This window comes from Armigeres subalbatus, chromosome 3, assembly GCF_024139115.2.
Source record: "Armigeres subalbatus isolate Guangzhou_Male chromosome 3, GZ_Asu_2, whole genome shotgun sequence".
Lineage (NCBI taxonomy): Eukaryota > Metazoa > Arthropoda > Insecta > Diptera > Culicidae > Armigeres > Armigeres subalbatus.
This window is the reverse complement of record NC_085141.1, coordinates 231,189,850-231,208,726: the sequence shown is the minus strand read 5'-3', so window position 1 is coordinate 231,208,726 and position 18,877 is coordinate 231,189,850.

Below are 18,877 nucleotides of genomic sequence, written 5' to 3'. Positions count from 1 at the left end.
CCATAACTGTAACTGCCAGAATACAGGGAAATTGGCCCATTTATGCTAAATTTTCATTTTGATTGCAAATTGCGAAACTTTGACTCTTTTATTTGTATACATTACAATAGAACTAGTGGGACTATGATTACCTTTATGTTTATGTACAGAGTATACAAATCTCGATTGCCATGCGAATAAATATTAATATATGACAATACAAGTGGGTTTCGTTTTTTTATTCTTGTGGAGTAGAGCTTCATAATAGTCGGTCTTGGGCGATGTTCCTCCAGTTTCCCCGAACGTTCAGGGTCCCCAGGTCCGATTCCACCTCGTGCAGCCTGCGTGTTCTTGGCCTTCCACGAAGACGCCGGCCCCTATCTGGTTCTCTATTGAATATTGTTTCCCCAATTCTTTCTTCTGACATTCGCACTGAAGTATGCTGTATTTTATACGATTCACAATATTTTCTTCTTTGTATACTTGATTTTCCCTCCCAGTATTGTACGCAGCACTTTTAGCTCGAAAACCCCGAAAGCTCTCCGGTCCGCCTCTTTTATTGTCCATGCTTCATGTCCATAAAGGGCCACCGGTAGAATCAGAGTTTTGTATAAAGCAAATTTCGTTTCCGTCTGCATGTTGCGGGACCTAAGCTGGTTACGTAATCCGTAAAAGACCCTATTCGCAGCAGCAATACATCTTTTCACTTCACGGGAAACGTCATTGTCACATGTCACAAGCGTTCCAAGATAAACAAATTCTTCAACAACTTCAAACACATCCCCTTCAAGCACTACCTCTGCACCAACACCACTAGGTCTTCCCCTATCTCTACCTGCCACCATGTACTTTGTCTTGGTAAAGTTAATGGTTAAGCCTACCCTACTAAGCACGTATCAGTCTAATCAGTTTAGCCGGAAAACCATGTTTGGACATTATCTGCCACAGCTCATTTCTCTTCACTGAATCATACGCTGCTTTGAAAGCAATAAACAAATGGTGAGTCTGCAAGTGGTACTCCCGAAATTTATCAAGGATCATCTGCAGGCTAAACATCTGATCCGTCGTTGATCGGCCCTCACGAAAACCTGCCTGGTATTCGCCGATGAAGGACTCCTCAAGCGGTCTCAGTCTGTTAAACAGAATACTCTGTAATTGGCACACTCTAGTCTGTGCCCTTTCTTATAGATTGGGCATATGAGGCCATCCAACCAGCCGGCAGGCAGTTCCTCATCCTCCCACAGTTTCTGGATATTGTGGTGGATTGATTGATGCAGCTGCTCACTTCCGTGTTTAAGAAGCTCGACCGGGATCTCGTCCTTCCCAGCAGCTTTACTGTTTTTCAGCTCGTTTAGATCCTTCTTAACCTCGTCCAGCGTTGGTGGTTCCACAGCTTGACCGTCGCCGACTATGTCCATCCTGCTCCTTAATACACCTTCATTTTCACCGTTCAACAAACCTTCGCAGTGCTCCTTCCACCTGGCTGCCACCATAGTCTTGTTTGTCACCAACCCTTCTCGGTCATTGCACATGGCGGTCACTGGCGCAGCCTTATGCCGCGTGCCATTGACAGTTGCGTAAAACTTCCGCATATCGTTTCTATCCGTGTTCTCCTGCACTTCAGCTATCACACTCTCTGCGTGTTGCCTTTTTTTCTGCGGTGGATTCGTACGAGTCACTAGCATTCAAGTCCTAGCAACATTTTTCTCGTCCGTCACTCGCTGGCACTCCTCATCAAACCAACCATTTCGTTGGCGTCGCTGTGCAGTGTCCAACACTTCCTGCGCTGTTGTAGTCACAGCTTCGTGGATATGTTCCCACAATCTGTTGACATCGCCAGATTCGGTGGCATCTCCTATCCGCTCGTCCAGCTTCTGGTGATACTGTTCAGCAACTCCTTCAACTGACAAGCGTTGGATATAGAAACGCATCGTTCTGTTGTTTCGTGAATTCGTGACGATGAAGAGTCGCGCCCGATTTTTTGCAACTACAAGGTAGTGATCCGAGTCGTGAAGGATCTTACATCTATAACATCCGAGAAATGTCGCCCGTCGACCAGCACGTGATCTATCTGTGAGCAAGTGTCTCCACTCGGATGTTGCCAGGTGTGTTTGCGGATATTCTTACGTGTGAAGTAGGTACTGTTTATTGCCATCCCTCTATCAGCAGCGAAGGTTACAAGTCGCAGAACATTATCGTTGGTAGCGGAATGAAGGCTTTCCGTGCCAATGACAGGGCGAAAGGAACTTCCTCTTCCAATCTGCGCATTTGCATCCCCGATGACAATCTTTACATCGTGTGTTGGGCACTCTCCGTAGGCCTTATCAAGGCTCTCATAGAACTCAACCTTCACGTCATCAGGCTTATCGTTCGTTGGAGCATAGATGTTGATTAATTTGCCCTTCATTCTCAACACACAAATGCGGTCGCTTATCGGCTTCCACCGGATAACACGCTTCATCTGCTTTCCGATCACCATGAAGCCAACTCCTCATTCTGCTCTGTTACCGCCGCTGTAGATGGGATCCACCGCCCGGAATTCACGTTCTCCAGTTCTGGGCCACCGTATTTCCTGGATTGCCGCCACATTCACGCCGATCTTCTGGAGCTCACGAGCCAGGAACCCAACACGTACGGGTTCATTCAAAGTTCTCACGTTCCAAGATCCGACTTTCCAATCGTTGTCCTTTATTCGTTGCCGGGTCTGTTGCCGTTGAATCAATCCGTTTGTTTAACTGCAGATTATCATAAAAATGGTAATTATATAAGTACATCAACTATAGTTATAAACATTTTAAATTCCCTAAGCCATTTAACGCAAAATACTTAAACTATTATATTGAGTTATATTGACTGGAACACCATACATGCAAAATTCGATAGCTCATTACGCATACAAGCCATAGTTGAGCATTTGATCATGTTTTTCTACAATGTATTTCGATTCAGAATTGTGGTGCATAACGGTTCATAAAAGCCTACTCTTATACCGGACAGTTTTGCGAACAGTTTTGCAAAATAATATGATCAAATCCCTATTATTTTAGTAAATGAATCATTCACAGTAGTAATATGTTGTACTTGCAATGAGTAGTAGCCATTAAAACGTTTTTTTTTTGTTAAATATCTTGGCTGTACATATGCACAGCACATGTTTCGAAATGGACAAAGTGATATAAAATTAGCCAAGATATTTAACAAAAAAATGGTTTTCGTACGGCGGAGTTGCCGAATAAAATGCAATTTACATTAAAACATGTTAGTAGAGGCTATTGGACTCTCCACATAAATTGCATACAGTCAACCCGAAATTCGCCCCTATTTCATTGTTATCTTCAATTTTGGATCTACTATTTTGGTTACTCCTTGATACCTCAGCCAGAAATGTTTTACACAGTTGGCAAAAAATCTGCTCTTTAATTTTTCACAATGTTTAACAATCAAATAAAATTCATTCAGTGAGTGCAACTAATAGATGGAGATTTGAGTTTTCGAAATGTCACTTTGATCTGTCAAAATAATACATGCCGTAGCCACAAAAACACGCGCACAGCAAATACACCGGCGTGTAGGGACACGGCAGGTATTTTCGTCTGTTCGTCATAGTCTCGAAAACCTATGAAAGAGACGCTTTTTTGTAAAACTCATACGTACCAAATCGTAAGCTCCGGAGAAACGTTCTGCTATATGTAGTGGAGTTCAAGCAAATGTACGTTGCTTTCGTTGGTTTTAGCCCCTACGACGATGGACGGAAATACCTGCCGTGTCCCTAATACACGCCGGTATATTTGCTGTGCCTTCGCCCACGTATATTTGGCGTGCACCATTTTGTTAGATTGACATTTCGAAAACTCAAATATCCATCTATAAGTTGCACTCACTGAATGAGTTTTATTTGATTGTTAAAAATTGTGAAAAATAAAAGAGCAGATTTTTTGCCAACTAAGTAGGACATCTCTGATCTCAGCACACACAAACAATTGAATTTGAGTTCGAAAAACTTCTAGAACTGTCGTTTTGATAAGTGTTTGGCATTGGGAGATGCCCATCGCTAGGGGACCTCTCCATACAGATAAGATGCATGGTTTAAACTCGAAGGATTGAGAAAAAACTTTTCTGTTCTTCCTTTTCCTAAATATTTAGGAAACTTTTTGTGATTTTATGATCAAACTGTACGGGATTTATATATGACAAAGAAATTTTGTCAGTACCTAAATTGTAACCGATTTAATTCATACTCCACCACCACTGTAACTCCGTTGCTTTTGTGACAAAAAAACTAAAAGCACGCGGAATATACTCCTGAATAAATGAAAAATAAATGGCCCTCACTTCGCAGCAAGGAATCTGCATAATCCGTTCCCAAATCGCAAACGCCGTTCGTAGAGGTGAGAACCTGTTAAAATTCATGAATCCTTCGTTGAATTTTTCATCCGTGAAATCTTCGTCCCAATCGTCGGCGCTCTAGTTTAGCGGAACGGAATGAACATGACGCGGCACGGCAGGTCCTTCAACCAACCGTCATAGTGCCGTTTGACATTGCATTGCGGTTTCCCACTGATTTTTATTTCATATATAAAACTCCTACATCGGCAACATAGATTTTGCCAACCATTTTTGCTATAGTGTATAGCGGGTTAACAATTGCTATTGTTCACGATAATGGTCTTATATGTCCCTGAAAATCGCAGAACTAGGTCATCTTTATTCATTTGCAAGCGGGTAGAATATAACTGCATGTTAGCCAATTTTGAAATCATGCACGCCATGAGCACTGAGCGGTAGCTCACCAATCAAAAGTGGTTACAGCAACTCAACTCGGAAGCAACTTCATTATGCAATACTACGGTCAGTTTCATTCTGAGTGTGTTTTGTGAAACCACACATAAATAGAATTTGAAAATAATGCACAAGTTACGGTCAATTTCTAACCCCATCTTACTCTACGTGGCGGACCCACTGAACCATCCCGCGATTCCATTTTCGAGGAAAGTTGTTCAATCTGGCTTTCGGAATGAGGATGCAAATATTCCTACACTTCACCACCGTGCACATTAACATTGCGAAAGACCCTATAACCGCGCCGTCGAAGTGGAATAGCAAGAGCTTGTCAAAAACTCAATGCAGTGTCAAGGCCTGGTACTGACAGTAGCATATTAGACCGGAATGTATACAACCGAGAAGTGCAAGTCAATGCAATACGTACTTCTATTGCCAACTGAAAAGTGAGGGAGAAATCTGCAATTGATGCAGAGTTGGCCTTTTCGTTCCTCTGATACTGCGGGCTGGCTGCTGCTTTTGCTGATGCAACTTGCTGCTCGATGTTGATGGCTTTCAGTTCTGCTGAGAGTTGCACACTTGAAGCTGTAGCGTTCGATGTAAATGTAAATTCCGTGAACCAACGAACGGGTAATGTATTCTATATATCTATCTATATGTATAGAGTAGTGTGCATAATATTAGAAATTCTCTTGAATCGGTATGCATTTGAAATCTAAAAACCCTGATCAATCCACCTAGCGGAAATGGTGCCATTCTCGTGCATGATTAAAATAGTATTTTGACCTCAACTTAACTTCCCTGGTCCAACCAAATTTCAATAGTAAACAATGGAACAGGATTCCCTAGCGAATGCAAATTGGCAAAGGGTAAAAACCCTAAAAGTAGGCGAGATTTCCGTTTTTGGTTAAAAAATTTTTTTTGACCATAACTTCTAGTCCCATAGTCCGAATTGTCCGATATTCATTAGGGAATAATGAGACAGGACTCATCGTCGAGCAAATCAGTTAAGTGTAAGTGCCTGAAAAGTAGACAAAACTGGTCCTCACAAGTTCCAATCTCACGCTTCCACGGGTCTTCCGATGACGTTAAGCGACCCATGGCGAGGGGATGCATGGCCAGGGGGGGTAAAATAATGAGCTAGACCTTAACGGAGCCTGTGGGGTACCTGGGCACCCTCCACAGTAATTGTCCCTTACCGTGTCATGCTGGGCTCTGGCGTAGTGGATCTCTTTTCCCGAGCAACTCGTGGGATCAAAATGGAAAACCAAGTCAATTCTTCAATTAGTGGTAGTAGTGTAGGCGACAACCCTTTCACAAGAGGTGGGTTGTTTAGGTCTCCGCCTAGGAGGCCAGAAGCAAAAGCCAGCGTGGGTCACTTAACCTTCTCCCCGGCTACGCCGGTAGAGGTTATGGACGGCCCAAGGCTTGTGAGGGCGATGAACCGCAAACGCGATGGGCTTTCGGCCTTCGAGGTGGCGACGGAACAGCTGAACGCCATCATCGACTGCGTCATCGAAGCATAATATCAGCAAGGACCTCAAGGGGAGCTTGCTGAAACTTCTAAAGTCGATGTTGGACGCCAAGCTGGAGAAGGCGGTCGGGACGGCCAAGTGCAAACCCGTGAAATCCGTGGAGTCGAGGTCTACCCAGACTGAGGCCCAAGGATTCGCGGACTCGGGCAAGGTCGAATCGACCGAAGGCGAGCCAGCTAAGACGGTGGTGCCAAAGTCTACACAGACTGAGGGTCAAGTATTCGCAGGCCCGTCGGAGGTGTCTGCTCCAACGGAGCAGACACAAAAACGGGGGAGACAGTCTCCAGGGGATGAGCTCCCTGGGGACGGCTCCAAACGCGGAGGGTTACTACCCCAAATAAGGTTAGTGGGGCTGAACCCCGACCAGGTACCTACAACCGGCGGAGGAAGGACCTGGAAAGGTCCGTCAGCCCAGGAAAGACGGTGGTAAGGGGTTACGGCAGACTGAGAGGTCTGAGCCGCTCCAGACCAGGAAAATAGAGGGGGTGACGCCTCCTGGACCCTGGTCAAGAACAAGAGGAAACCGAAGACGTCAAGGGCCGAAAAGAAGGCCCAGGAGAAGTCTAGGGTAGGCGCCAATCGCTCCAGGGGCGATGCCCTAGTTATCAAGACGGACGAGGTTAGTACTCGGACGTCTTGAAGGCGATGAGTGACGTCAAGCTCGGTGAACTCGGCGCCGACGTACGTCGAATAAGACGTACTTGGTTGGGCGAGATGATCCTCGAGCTGAAGCGGGGCGTCTCGCAAAAGGGCGCCGCCTACAAGAAGTTGCCGGAGGAAGTCCTAGGCGAGACGGTCATGGTGAGGGCACTCACGATGGAGGTGAATCTAAGGGTAAAAGATCTGGACGAGATCACCGAAGTCGAAGAGCTCTTCACGGCACTGCGGCAACAGTGTGAAGTGGAGATGCCCACCGCAGCCATTTGGCTACGGAAAGGTCCGGCAGGGACACAGGTAGCATTGGTTCGGCTATCTGCAGCGGACGCCACCAAGGTAGTCAAGTTAGGGAGCGTCAAGATGGGATGGTCGGTGTGCCCTGTGGGCATATACGAGCAACCCGAAGTTTGCTTCAAGTGCCTGGAACCAGGGCACAAGCAATGGTACTGCAAAGGCCCTGACAGAAGCAAGCTCTGTCGACGCTGCGGATTGGAGGGACATAAAGCACAATGCTGCACGAATCCTCCCAATGCGGCCCGTGCGGAAAAATCACAGCGCAGGTAACGCAGCTAAACCTGAACCACTGTGATGTAGCCCAGCAACTGCTGTGTCAGACAATTGCTGAATGGGGGACGGATATTGCCATCATAGCGCATCCTTACCGGGTACCCGTCAGGAACGGTAATTGGGTCACCGATGGGTCTAAAATGGCAGCGATATGGACAACGGAGAAGTACCCAGTCCCAGGGGAGGTACCCAGAGTTAGTGTCTTCGACACACGAGGGCTTCGTCATTGCCAAAGTCAACGGGGCCTTCTTCTGCAGCTGCTATGCACCTCCTCGATGGTCGATCGAGCAGTTCGGTCGTATGCTAGATTGATTGACGGCCAACTTGATGGGACGTCGGCCGGTGGTGATAGCAGGGGACTTCAACGCTTGGGCCGTGGAATGGGGAAGCCGATCCACGAATCAACGGGGGCAGATCCTGCTGGAATCACTGGCCATGTTGGATGTGGACTTGGATAATGTCGGTACCAAAAGTACATACAATTGGAACGGGGCCGAGTCGATTATCGACGTTATGTTCTGGAACCCTGGCCAAACGAGTAGTTCCAACTGGGGGGTAGACTGAGGCAGCAGGGACAGCAGGGACAGCAGGGACAGCATGGACCATGTCCAAGGGCTTGACGACCCCTCCCCAGCTGTCTGCGAGTCAGGGAGAACTGCCTAGGGCGTGGTGGGATTTAGCAGTGGGCTCTGCTAAAATCCCTCCCAAAAAACCACAAGTGCCCGTAATCAGACTCTATCAAAGCGACTATGTGCCGCTTCAAAAGCACAAGCCCAGGGAGTACCAATTGGCATGGGGAGTGTCCCTACTCCGGTAGGGTAGCGCGTGAGCTGCTTCGGCAGGGAGTGAGTGATCTGTTTGTGCTGAGGCAGGAGTGTCATAGCGCGTCACCGCTATTGTCACCTCGAAGCGCAGCAGAAGTCTGAGTATGGACTGCACATGCTAAGGTAGGAGTGTCGTAGCGTAGTATCGTTGATTGGTCCCTACATACCGCTATCGACACCTCGAGGCATGGCAGTGGAGTGTTAGAGTGAGTTGGGGAGTGTCCCTACTTCGGTAGGGTAGCGCGTGAGCTGCTTCGGCAGGGAGTGAGTGATCTGGTTGTGCTGAGGTAGGAGTGTCATAGCGTGTCGCCGCTATTGTCACCTCGAAGCGCAGCAGAAGTCTGAGTATGGACTGCACATGCTGAGGTAGGAGTCGAGGTACCCATCGACACCTCGAGGCATTGCAGTGGAGTGTTAGAGTGAGCACCCGAAAAAGGGTCACATGGAGCGAATGGTCTTTGGAGAAGCTGCTTCGGCGGCAGGGTAGCAGTGGGTTGTACCCACACACCTACAGTTGTGCACATGTGGTGCATGGGGAGTGTCCCTGCTTCGGCAGGGTAGCGTGTGGTCTGCTTCGGCAGTGGTGTGATTGATCTGCTCGTGCTGAGGCAAGAGTGTCGTAGCGTAATATCTGTAGGCCCAGGCAGTTACCGCTATTGACACCTCGAGGCATGGCAGCGGAGCGCCCGGGAGAGCATCCAAGTAAGACTCAAATGGAGTGAATGGTGTGCGAGCACCCAAGTCAGTCTCGCGTGGGACGAGTGCCTGTGTGAGCGATAATGAGCGAGTACGTTTAGTACTGCCATCCCCCAGAAGTAGTACTGGGAGGTAGTTCCTGGGGGAAACGATGGTGGAGCCCAAGGGAGTTTAGTCGGTATTACCGGTATGGTCGAGTCCGACACTCCAGTACACTTCTGTGTGGTAGTTTGGCAACTACAATGCACGTGTACTGGGTTAGTGTGTAAATGCATTCTCCCTCGTAAAAAAAAAAAAAAAACTGGGGGGTAGATGATGGCTACATTCACAGCGACCACCTGGCGGTTCGCTACAGTATCGACTATACGACCAGCATTCAGCGGACGGAAGAAGGGGCGGGGCCTAGCCCTCGTATGTGGAAGACATCATACTTCGACGACGAGATGTTTAAGGGAGCGCTCCGCAGCGAGCACAATACTCTCGGTCTGAGCGGCGAGCAGCTGGTAACATTACTCTCGTGTGCATGCGATGCCACCATGCCTAAGAAAGTTCAACCTAGGAATGGGAGGCCACCGGCTTACTGGTGGACTCAAGCAATTGCGAACCTGCGCCGCACCTGCCTACGGGCACGTAGGCGGATGCAGCGAGCACGCACAGAAGAGGAGCGTGTTGAACGACGGGTGGCGTCCGTGGCTGCTAGAGCCGCTCTGAAGACTGAGATTAGATCAAGCAAAAAAGCCTGCCTCGAGGGCCTGTGTCAAAGTGCCAACACGAATCCATGGGGTGACGCCTATAGGGTCGCAAGACACGTGGGGCGATGGCCCCTACAGAGTGGTCTTCAGAGATGCTGGTGCCACTCATGACCCAAGTCCCTGGCCTCACTTTGTGGAGCTGCCAGGGGCCAGGGTGGCCGACGAGGGAAGAGTAACTGTAGCGGAACTTGCGGGGATTGCACAATCCTTTAGTGTAGGTAAGGCGTCAGGATCAGATGGTATTCCGAACCTGGCCATCGAAGCGGCCATTGCTGAGGTTCCCGAGATGTTCAGATCTGTCATGCAGAGATACCTGAACGAGGGAGTCTTCCCTGAAGCATGGAAAAGGCAGAGCTTGGTCCTTTTGCCAAAGGTGGGAAAACCACCGGGGGATCCGTCGGCTTATAGGTCTATATGCCTGTTTGATACGGTGGGGAAGATCATCCTCAACAGGTTGTTGATACGCACGGATGGTGCGAAATGCGGATGGTCTATCGAGTAATCAGTTTGGCTTCCGAAAGGCGCTATCTTGTCGGTTACCAAATCCGCGGAGATAGCTATTCAGCGTAAGAGGAGGGGAGTTCGTTATTGTGCAGTAGTGACTCTCGACGTGAGGAATGCTTTCAATAGTGCCAGTTGGGCAGCTATTGCAGATGCGCTTTTGCGTCTTGGAATTCCCGAGTACCTGTACAAGATTCTCGGAAGCTACTTCCAGAATCGAGTACTGGTAAACGACACGAAGGCGGGTCGGAAGTGTGTTGACATAACATCAGGGGTTCCGCAAGGTTCCATACTGGGTCCGGTGTTATGGAACGTCATGTACGACGGTGTATTGAGGTTGAAGTTCCCGGTGGGCGTGGTAATCGTCTGCTTCGCTGATGATATTACGCTGGACGTCTACGGCGAATCGATCGAAGAGGTGGAGTTAACTGCAGCCCACTCGATCGCAATTGTGGAGGAGTGGATGAGTTCCAGGAAGTTAGAATTGGCTCACCACAAGACTGAGGTGGTTGTTGTTAACAACCGAAAGTCGGAGTAACAAGCGGTGATAAGGGTAGGCAACTGCGCGGTCACCTCTGAACGCTCCATCAAACTCTTGGGGGTAATGATCAACGATCAGCTCACCTTTGGTAGCCACGTCAATTACGCCTGCAATCGTGCCTCCACAGCTATAGTGGCATTGTCCCGGATGATGTCCAATAGCTCTGCGGCTTATGCCAGCAAGCGCAAGCTTCTGGCTAGTGTCGCTCTGTCCATACTGAGGTATGGGGGGCCAGCATGGGGCACGGCCCTGCGTTTTAACTGCTACAGAACGAAGTTAGAAAGTACGTATAGGCTCATGTGCCTAAGAGTTGCGAGCGCGTACCGTACCGTGTCGCACGATGCACTTTGCGTCATCGCCGGTATGATGCCTATCGACATAGTTATCGGTGAAGACATAGAGTGCTTCGAAATGCGCGGCACGAGAGGCATCCGTAGGAATGTCAGGTTGGCCTCAATGGTCAAATGGCAGTGTGCGTGGGACAGTTCCACTAAGGGTAGATGGACACATAGGTTGAAACCGGAGATAAGTACGTGGGTCAAGAGGCGCCATGGGAAAATCACTTTCCACCTGACCCAGTCACCCGAGCCCGAGCAGGTCCTTACAGGCCATGGTTGCTTCAGACAGTATCTACACCGGTTCGGACACTTGGCCTCGCCCGAGTGTCCGGTGTGCGCAGGTTTAGAGGAGACGGCGGAACACGTGTTGTTCGTGTGCCCACGTTTTCGCACAATGCGTAACCACATGTTGTCTGGACCCTACCTTGGACAACCTAGTCCAGAGGATGTGTAAAGATGAAGTTGGCTGGAACGCCGTTTTATCGGCTATCGTCCAAATCGTCTCGGAGCTACACAGAAGGTAGCGCGTGGATTCGAGGAATGGCTAATTCAGGCTCAAATAAGAGGTAGTCCAAGGGTTCGGAGTCGGCCTCATGGGTCATACCCGAGCAGCACAAGTCAGACTAAAATGGTTGCAGCAACTTGATAGTGACCAAATCTAGTCGCATATCCGTTTCAGTAATCTATATGGGACATGTGTGCTACTTGGGTACCGGTGCCCTGTGGTCTAACTCGATTCTTTTATCGAACAAGTAGCCGCGCGAAGTATAACATGGTATCGTCGCTTTTGCGGCGTCGGTCAACCGGGCGGGTTCCGAGCCCGAGGACGGAAAGGGGTCCTCGTCAAGGCTGGGGCAGGCGTAGGCGTTGGCGTTGAGCAGATTCCCTCTCCATTGCTTAGGAAGAAGAAAAAACCCGCACAGTGCGGCACAGAGGTTGAGCGGTCCTCTGTACGTCTAAGAGGGGAGCTCTTTGGTCTGCAGGTAGCCTATCTCAGACTACCGGTGACTGATGCCAAAAAAGTTACTGAGAAAGGGAAGCTGAAGATCGGCTGGTCAGTATGCCCAATAAGCGTGTCCCACGCCCCCAGCCACCTTCAGTGGATAGGTGCCACCGCTGCCTTGAGTCCGGGCACAAGTCTAATGACTGCAAGGCTGTTTAAAATTTAATTTATTGATTGATCCATATCGAACGCTCTCTGTCAATTAATAATTGTGAAGATGCATATAAAACACCAAGTTGACCCAATTGCTATAAGCAATAAGCTTGCGAAAAGCCTAGTAGGAGAAGGATTCTCGCTGGTAACAAACACTCAACATTCAAATTTAGTCTTTAGAAAAAAAAAATGTGTGAAACTCACATGACAAATTATGTCCTTATCTATTCAAAAAGTATTGTTTATTTATGATTACTTTTTAGATGCAATGCATGAAATCCCTTTTTTGGTATGATGAATTACAAAAATTTCTTGTAATCAAGCATGTTATTATCGTTATTGTAAACGGATGAATAGACTTCCTTTACAAATAATGGCATTTGTGGCTAGATATATAATAATTTTGTCTGACTAAATTTTTAGTAGAACTTGCATATAAAAGACAAGCTTCCCTGGCTTACACCGCAGTCGTAATTCACCCAATGTTTGAACCAAAACTGTATACTCTTCAATCGAACATTCCATTAAATTTACATAAGTGTGATTCAAATTGTTCAAAGAAAAAGTGCAATGTACCTACCAACCTATGCATAGGTGTTGATATAAAACAGCTCTCGAGCTCATTGCATACTTCTGTGTGCTATTATCCATTTTTCTATGTTGGAAGAAGTCCTTTGAACTATCAAAGGTATCATATGAATGCCGTTTATTGTAATATCAAACATTCCAAATACCCGTTCGGTGTATAGTTACTACCTGCAATTTCCATTCTCATCGCATTCATAAGGGATGGACTTCCTTGCTGAGCCTTATAAACTATGCAAATCGGATGCCTAGTCACAGCTAGAGCACAGCACGTGCGTAATGAAAATCAACATTGCACGAATTGTTCCAATTATTCCCCTTTCCAGCAGCGGTTTCTGGTAAATCAATTTTCCATTCAATTTCATTTCCATGAATTCCGACCAGGGTGGTACAAGGAAATGCGATTAACGCCTGCAGATATTTCGTGCGCTGAAGATGAAACGCAAATTATCATTCATTGGATTAAGTAATTACCTGTGATGCAGGTGAATTAATATTCTAAACAATGTGGTTATGCTCGGCTACGATGCTAACAAGTCAAGGGCTACCGGCGAGCAACAATGGTTACCCTCTGCAAACAGCACGGAAGTGCACTTACAAAAGGAATCAATATCTGAAGACGGATTCGATATGAATATTCTTAGGTTTCGTGTTCGCTTGACTGCGTTGATTTAAATTAAGGCTAATCAAATATTCATACGATATGTGCACTCGAAGGTACATTTCAGTTGGAATTTAAGCAACTGATTTAGATCAAGTACAATAAAAAATGGTCGTTCGACGAATTTTTAACAACGAAAATGCAGAATAACTTATCCAGAAGTTTAGTTCACGTCAATTATCAGCCATAAAAATGTAATCCGTTCAAATTATTTTTTGGGGTTTTACCAAAAATAAGAATCATTCGATCTTAGTGACAATTCAGTATTAGTAACATAAAATAAAAAAAAACACTTATTCGAGCACAAACGTATGGTATAGTATATTGGTATCTTCAATAGTCACTCCCCCATGAATTGTTCAATGGTGGTCGTTTGGTTACTAGCAGATTGTACCGAATCACGTAGCTAACATGTATTGCACTGTCTCATCCAAATGGACCTCCGCAGTCACACAACTTTCTGGATGAGATGGACACACAATAAAGAGCATGTCTAGTTGAAGCTGACATTAATTGAATTTGAGAAGCAATTTTCTCCGCCAAGTCTCCACTTGTCCGTAGGGACGTGGAAGTATGCCTTCTTTCCGTTGTGGCGTCATACTAACCAAGTCTCAAATGTCGATCCCAGTTGTGGGTGGAAAACGTGAAATAAGAAATGAGAGCTCCGTTAAGGGTAAGCATTGTACCAGAGGTAATAGCCACAACTGCTTTTTCATTCCATCTTGTAATACCAGTGCATCAAACTGACCATGTTTGCTAACTTACCACATGCATTAAGAAGCAATCACAACCCTTCGTTATACGGATGTGAATTTATGCTTTTTGCAAATAAACACGAGCGAAATTAAACTATCTGATAGAATTTAAAACGTTATATTGTTCTGCAATATTGTTTTGCAATTATAAATTGGGAGAAAAATGTTTTTATTTTGATCCGTATCTTTTTTTTTAAACTAATTTTATTTGCTAATTATCTAATACATGCATTCATCTCTTAGACAAGGTGTTCCGTGTTTTCTTAACACTATCATCCTTATTTGCTATGTTACATTTTTAGTTATTATTAATACATTTCAATTGCCTCTGGCAGTTAGGATATTTCCTCTGGTTGAATTGAACCATGTAGGAATTAGGGGTAATGACGGCTTTGGCAGGTTTTGTTCTATTATTGGCAGGGGTTTTTTTTTGACTGATTATGCTCAAATTTGGCCCAAACATTCTTTGCATATCAAAGAATATTGTGGCCAATTTTCATAAAATTCGGTCGACAAAAACCCCCCTGCCAATAATAGAACAAAACCTGCCAAAGCCGTCTGTTCCCCTACAATGTTTTCATTTATCATTATCTTATTATTTTATGTTGTAGCAAGGCCATAAACACTCTCAATGTATTAATTTCTGATCGTAAATATTGATTACATAACAGAAGTAAGTATCCTTTCCGTGAACAAAATAAGTTTATCTTAGTTGAAATAATTAAAATAAAGTGAAAAACTTAAAATCAAAAATTCACATAAATAAAGGATAAAAAGGATTTAATAGCTTCAAGAGCGCCTTGCAGCAATATTATTGAAGTTAATATCCGAATTGCGTTCATTCAAAAGAAACATTGATTAGACAAGGAATCAATATTCGAGCAACGCCTAAAAATAAAATATTCAGGGGTCTCCAGTAGCCTTGCGAGCAAAGGTGTAGGATTGCCAATCCGGAGATGGCGAGTTCGATTCTCGGTCCGGTCTAGGATGTTTTCGGGTTTGAAACTTTCTCGACACCTTAGGAATAGTGTATCAATTGTATTTGCCACACAAGATACATACTCATGCAATGGCGGGCATAGAAAAGCTTCCAATTTATAACTGAGGAAATGCTAATAGAATACTAAATTGGAAAGCAGGCCAAATTCCAGTGGGAGTGCCATTGGAGAAGAAGAATAAGCCTGACAAAAGCACCTCGCAAAAAGTCTTTTACAGAACTCGAACACAATATTTGTGTTTGTATTTAAAATGGCCTATCTGACAATCAGTCTTAATAGAAATAAGAACTTATTACTAGTTTAACAAACGTTTAACCCGATTTACGAAGCGTGTAGTTGGCTCGTTGCGCGAATACATGCCGAGATCGGTTCAATGTATCCAAACAACGTTCGATGGTAGTTGGGGCAGCTAATAAACAAACAAAGATTGCTGTTCCAGCGTGTCTAAACCTGGCAATCGACATCTATTAGGATACGGCGTCAAGTTTTCAGGAACGCTTATCTATGAATCTTCTTTGTACTCGCTCGAGTCTGAAGCACCACGTGACCTGATGGGAGTGCCAAACAACAGACACAGTTTCCAAAATTGGACGGACGAATGTACAGTACAATGATTTCCAGCAGTGTGGATCAGAGAAATCCTTTGCAGCCTAGCTGCCCTGTTGGAGATACGGTACGGTGAAATGTTATCACTTGGCATATTTCCACGCTGACAGTCAGTTTATTCCTACGACACCAGTCGGCAAATAGAGTTGACGATACTTGTAGAGCCTGGCAATCATCCAACGTTCGTACAACAATGCACGATGGTCGGATTCGTCAAATTTCACGACATAAATCGATAACTCGAAAACTATCAGTGCTAGAGTTTTGACGTCTTCAGAAGAAATGATCTACAAGAAAAGATCTATTTTTGGTGTTAGTCGCCATTAGGGTGGTCCTTTTGTGATTTTTTTTTTAAATCTATTTTTTTAACCTTTTGAGATAGCGGATCATATTATTGTTCAAAGTAGAAGAGAATTTAACAAAGAGAATTTAATTCGAAGCATTTTTGCTTAATAAACATTCATTTTATCTCATATAGGTAATGTTTTATGACAAATATACTAAATTTAGATAGGGTGGTTTCGAAAAAAATAGTTTTTAGCTTCCACTTCCACCAATTCAAAATATTTTCAAAAACTGTCTAAGCATCGCTTCAAGGTCTTTGGAAAGCGCATCTTTTGGTTACATAAGATGGTTGAAAGCTTCATTTTCAAGCATATTATAAGCGTTTTTTCATGAAAAAGTGATATTTTTCTGAGCATTCTACTGCTGCTAGTAGCAAATATTAGCAAAAATTTCAATCGTATTCTGAAAGTATACATGCAGGCTCATCAAATACATGGTATTTCTTTTATCCATCTTTGTCCACTTTTGTTTGAAAATCATATTAATTTTTGTATGAAAAATCAGCTATTCCATGGAAAACACATATATATATACCATATCTCTGTTTTTCGCAATATTTAGTAGAAACATTCTTTTTCGAAAATGAATAAAATCACTTTTTTTGTTTTGTCCGATACACTAATCTCGACCCAGGGTGGTCGAAAAATTCAACATTTTTGAAAAAATATTTTTTTAAAACATAATTTTTGGACTATTAGACTGATTATTAATGTTGATGGAATCACCTGTAGTAATTGGAGACCCTCAATTAGAAACTGCGAAAATAGAATTGTTCTGCGAATCAACTTGAATTGTATGGTTTCGTTGTATGCCTCAAAAGTAGCGCTCTTAAGCATTAATTTTATGTACCTTATATACCTTAGAAATTGGTCCAGTGGTTAAAATGTCAAAATGATTTTTTCAACTACTTTTCCACACGAGTTTATTTAAATATTTTAGATAAAGAACGATTCTTTGTGGGCCGTGCGGTTAGCGACGACAGTCGTCTAGACGCATGTGATATGGAGCGTGGATTCGATTCTCGCCCCGGTAAGAAGAGAACTATTCGTGATCAAAAAATTCTTCACCGGTCCAGTGAGTATTATGTGTCCTGTTCGTCGTCTAGGTGTTCAGTCTATACGACCTCTGCTCAAAGACTGTGTTTCTGTCTTTTATTCTACCGAATATTGGAAAAATCCTAAAGATGGTAGGGTATCCAATCATGGTTTGAACTAGTGAAAAGCGTATCATGGTTTGAACCATTTTGAAATCAGTAGAAATTACCATCTCATTGGCAGGAAATGCACCTAAAACAGTATGAATGGAATATTTAGGTATACTGGACGTAAAGGACGCATTTTATGACACAGGAGTGAGATCAATATATCAAAAGAACGCCATTTTCTTCTGCAATCGATTCACGTCATCATACAATTGAGAAACAGTTTTAAATAGTTAAATACAATTATACAAGGTAAAAACTGATCATGGTTTAAACTAAATTCGTGCCATGGTTTGAACTTGTAAATGCAGTCATGTTCTGCTGCTGTCCGCTAGGAGCGCTGCATGCGCCTAGCTGGAGCATTTTGTTTACATTTCCAATATGAAAAAATCGCTTTTCATATCGATAATTTTCACCCGTTACAAGTTGCTAATCGAATGCGTGAAGATGAATAGTAAAACAAATTTGCTTTTCTACATATTTTCTCAGCGTTTCATGCATGTGATTAGTATTACATTTAGGAGCTGCTGGCTGCTGCAGTAGTTCAAACCATGGTACGAATTTAGTTCAAACCAGGCGGGTGCTAAGCTGTCCAATTTTTTTTGCTCCAATCAAGCGAACGCCGACGGCACTAACACTACGCCGTAGTCTGTGAAAAATAAACACTGCAGTGAGTGAGAATGTTCTGAAACGCACAAAGTTTGGATAATGTAAGAAACAACTGTTTGTGCTCAGCACAGAGTTTCTCTTACCAACATAACTATTTATCTGCATATTTCGCGTAAGGAATAAAGTGAAAATACAACATTTTTACGGAATTTGTGTATTTAGTTCGTTGCAATCTTTAATTTAATATGTGCTTTCGACCCCACTCTCTCTTGTAAAAACGGTAAACAATACAAATTTTCACAATTTGACAATTTATGATAGTATATGACCATTTTGACATTGGAGTATAAATTTATGCGCCAAATAAGAGGGTACTGTCATACTTGCCAAACTCCATATGAAAAAATCCGTTGTCGCCCCTCTGGTTCAAACCATGAACAATGTAGTTCAAACCATGGTACGAATCAAAGTTATGTAATTATTAAGTTTTTTCAATGAAACTAAGCATAATATGTGCACCCAGGATGTTTTTAGAAAGATAATGAACTAAGCTTCCATACAAACTAGAAATCGCAGTTCTAACATATCCATTTAATGAAATAAATCAACTTTATTTTGACGGCTCATCTGAAACCCGCCATTTGGTTCAAACCATGATTGGATACCCTATAATTGTGCACATGAAATTCCTTATTTTTCGTACAAAACCAATATTATTATCAAACAAAAGTGGACAAAGATGGACAAATGAAGTATCATGGATTCGATGGGCCTAAATGTATACTTTCAGGA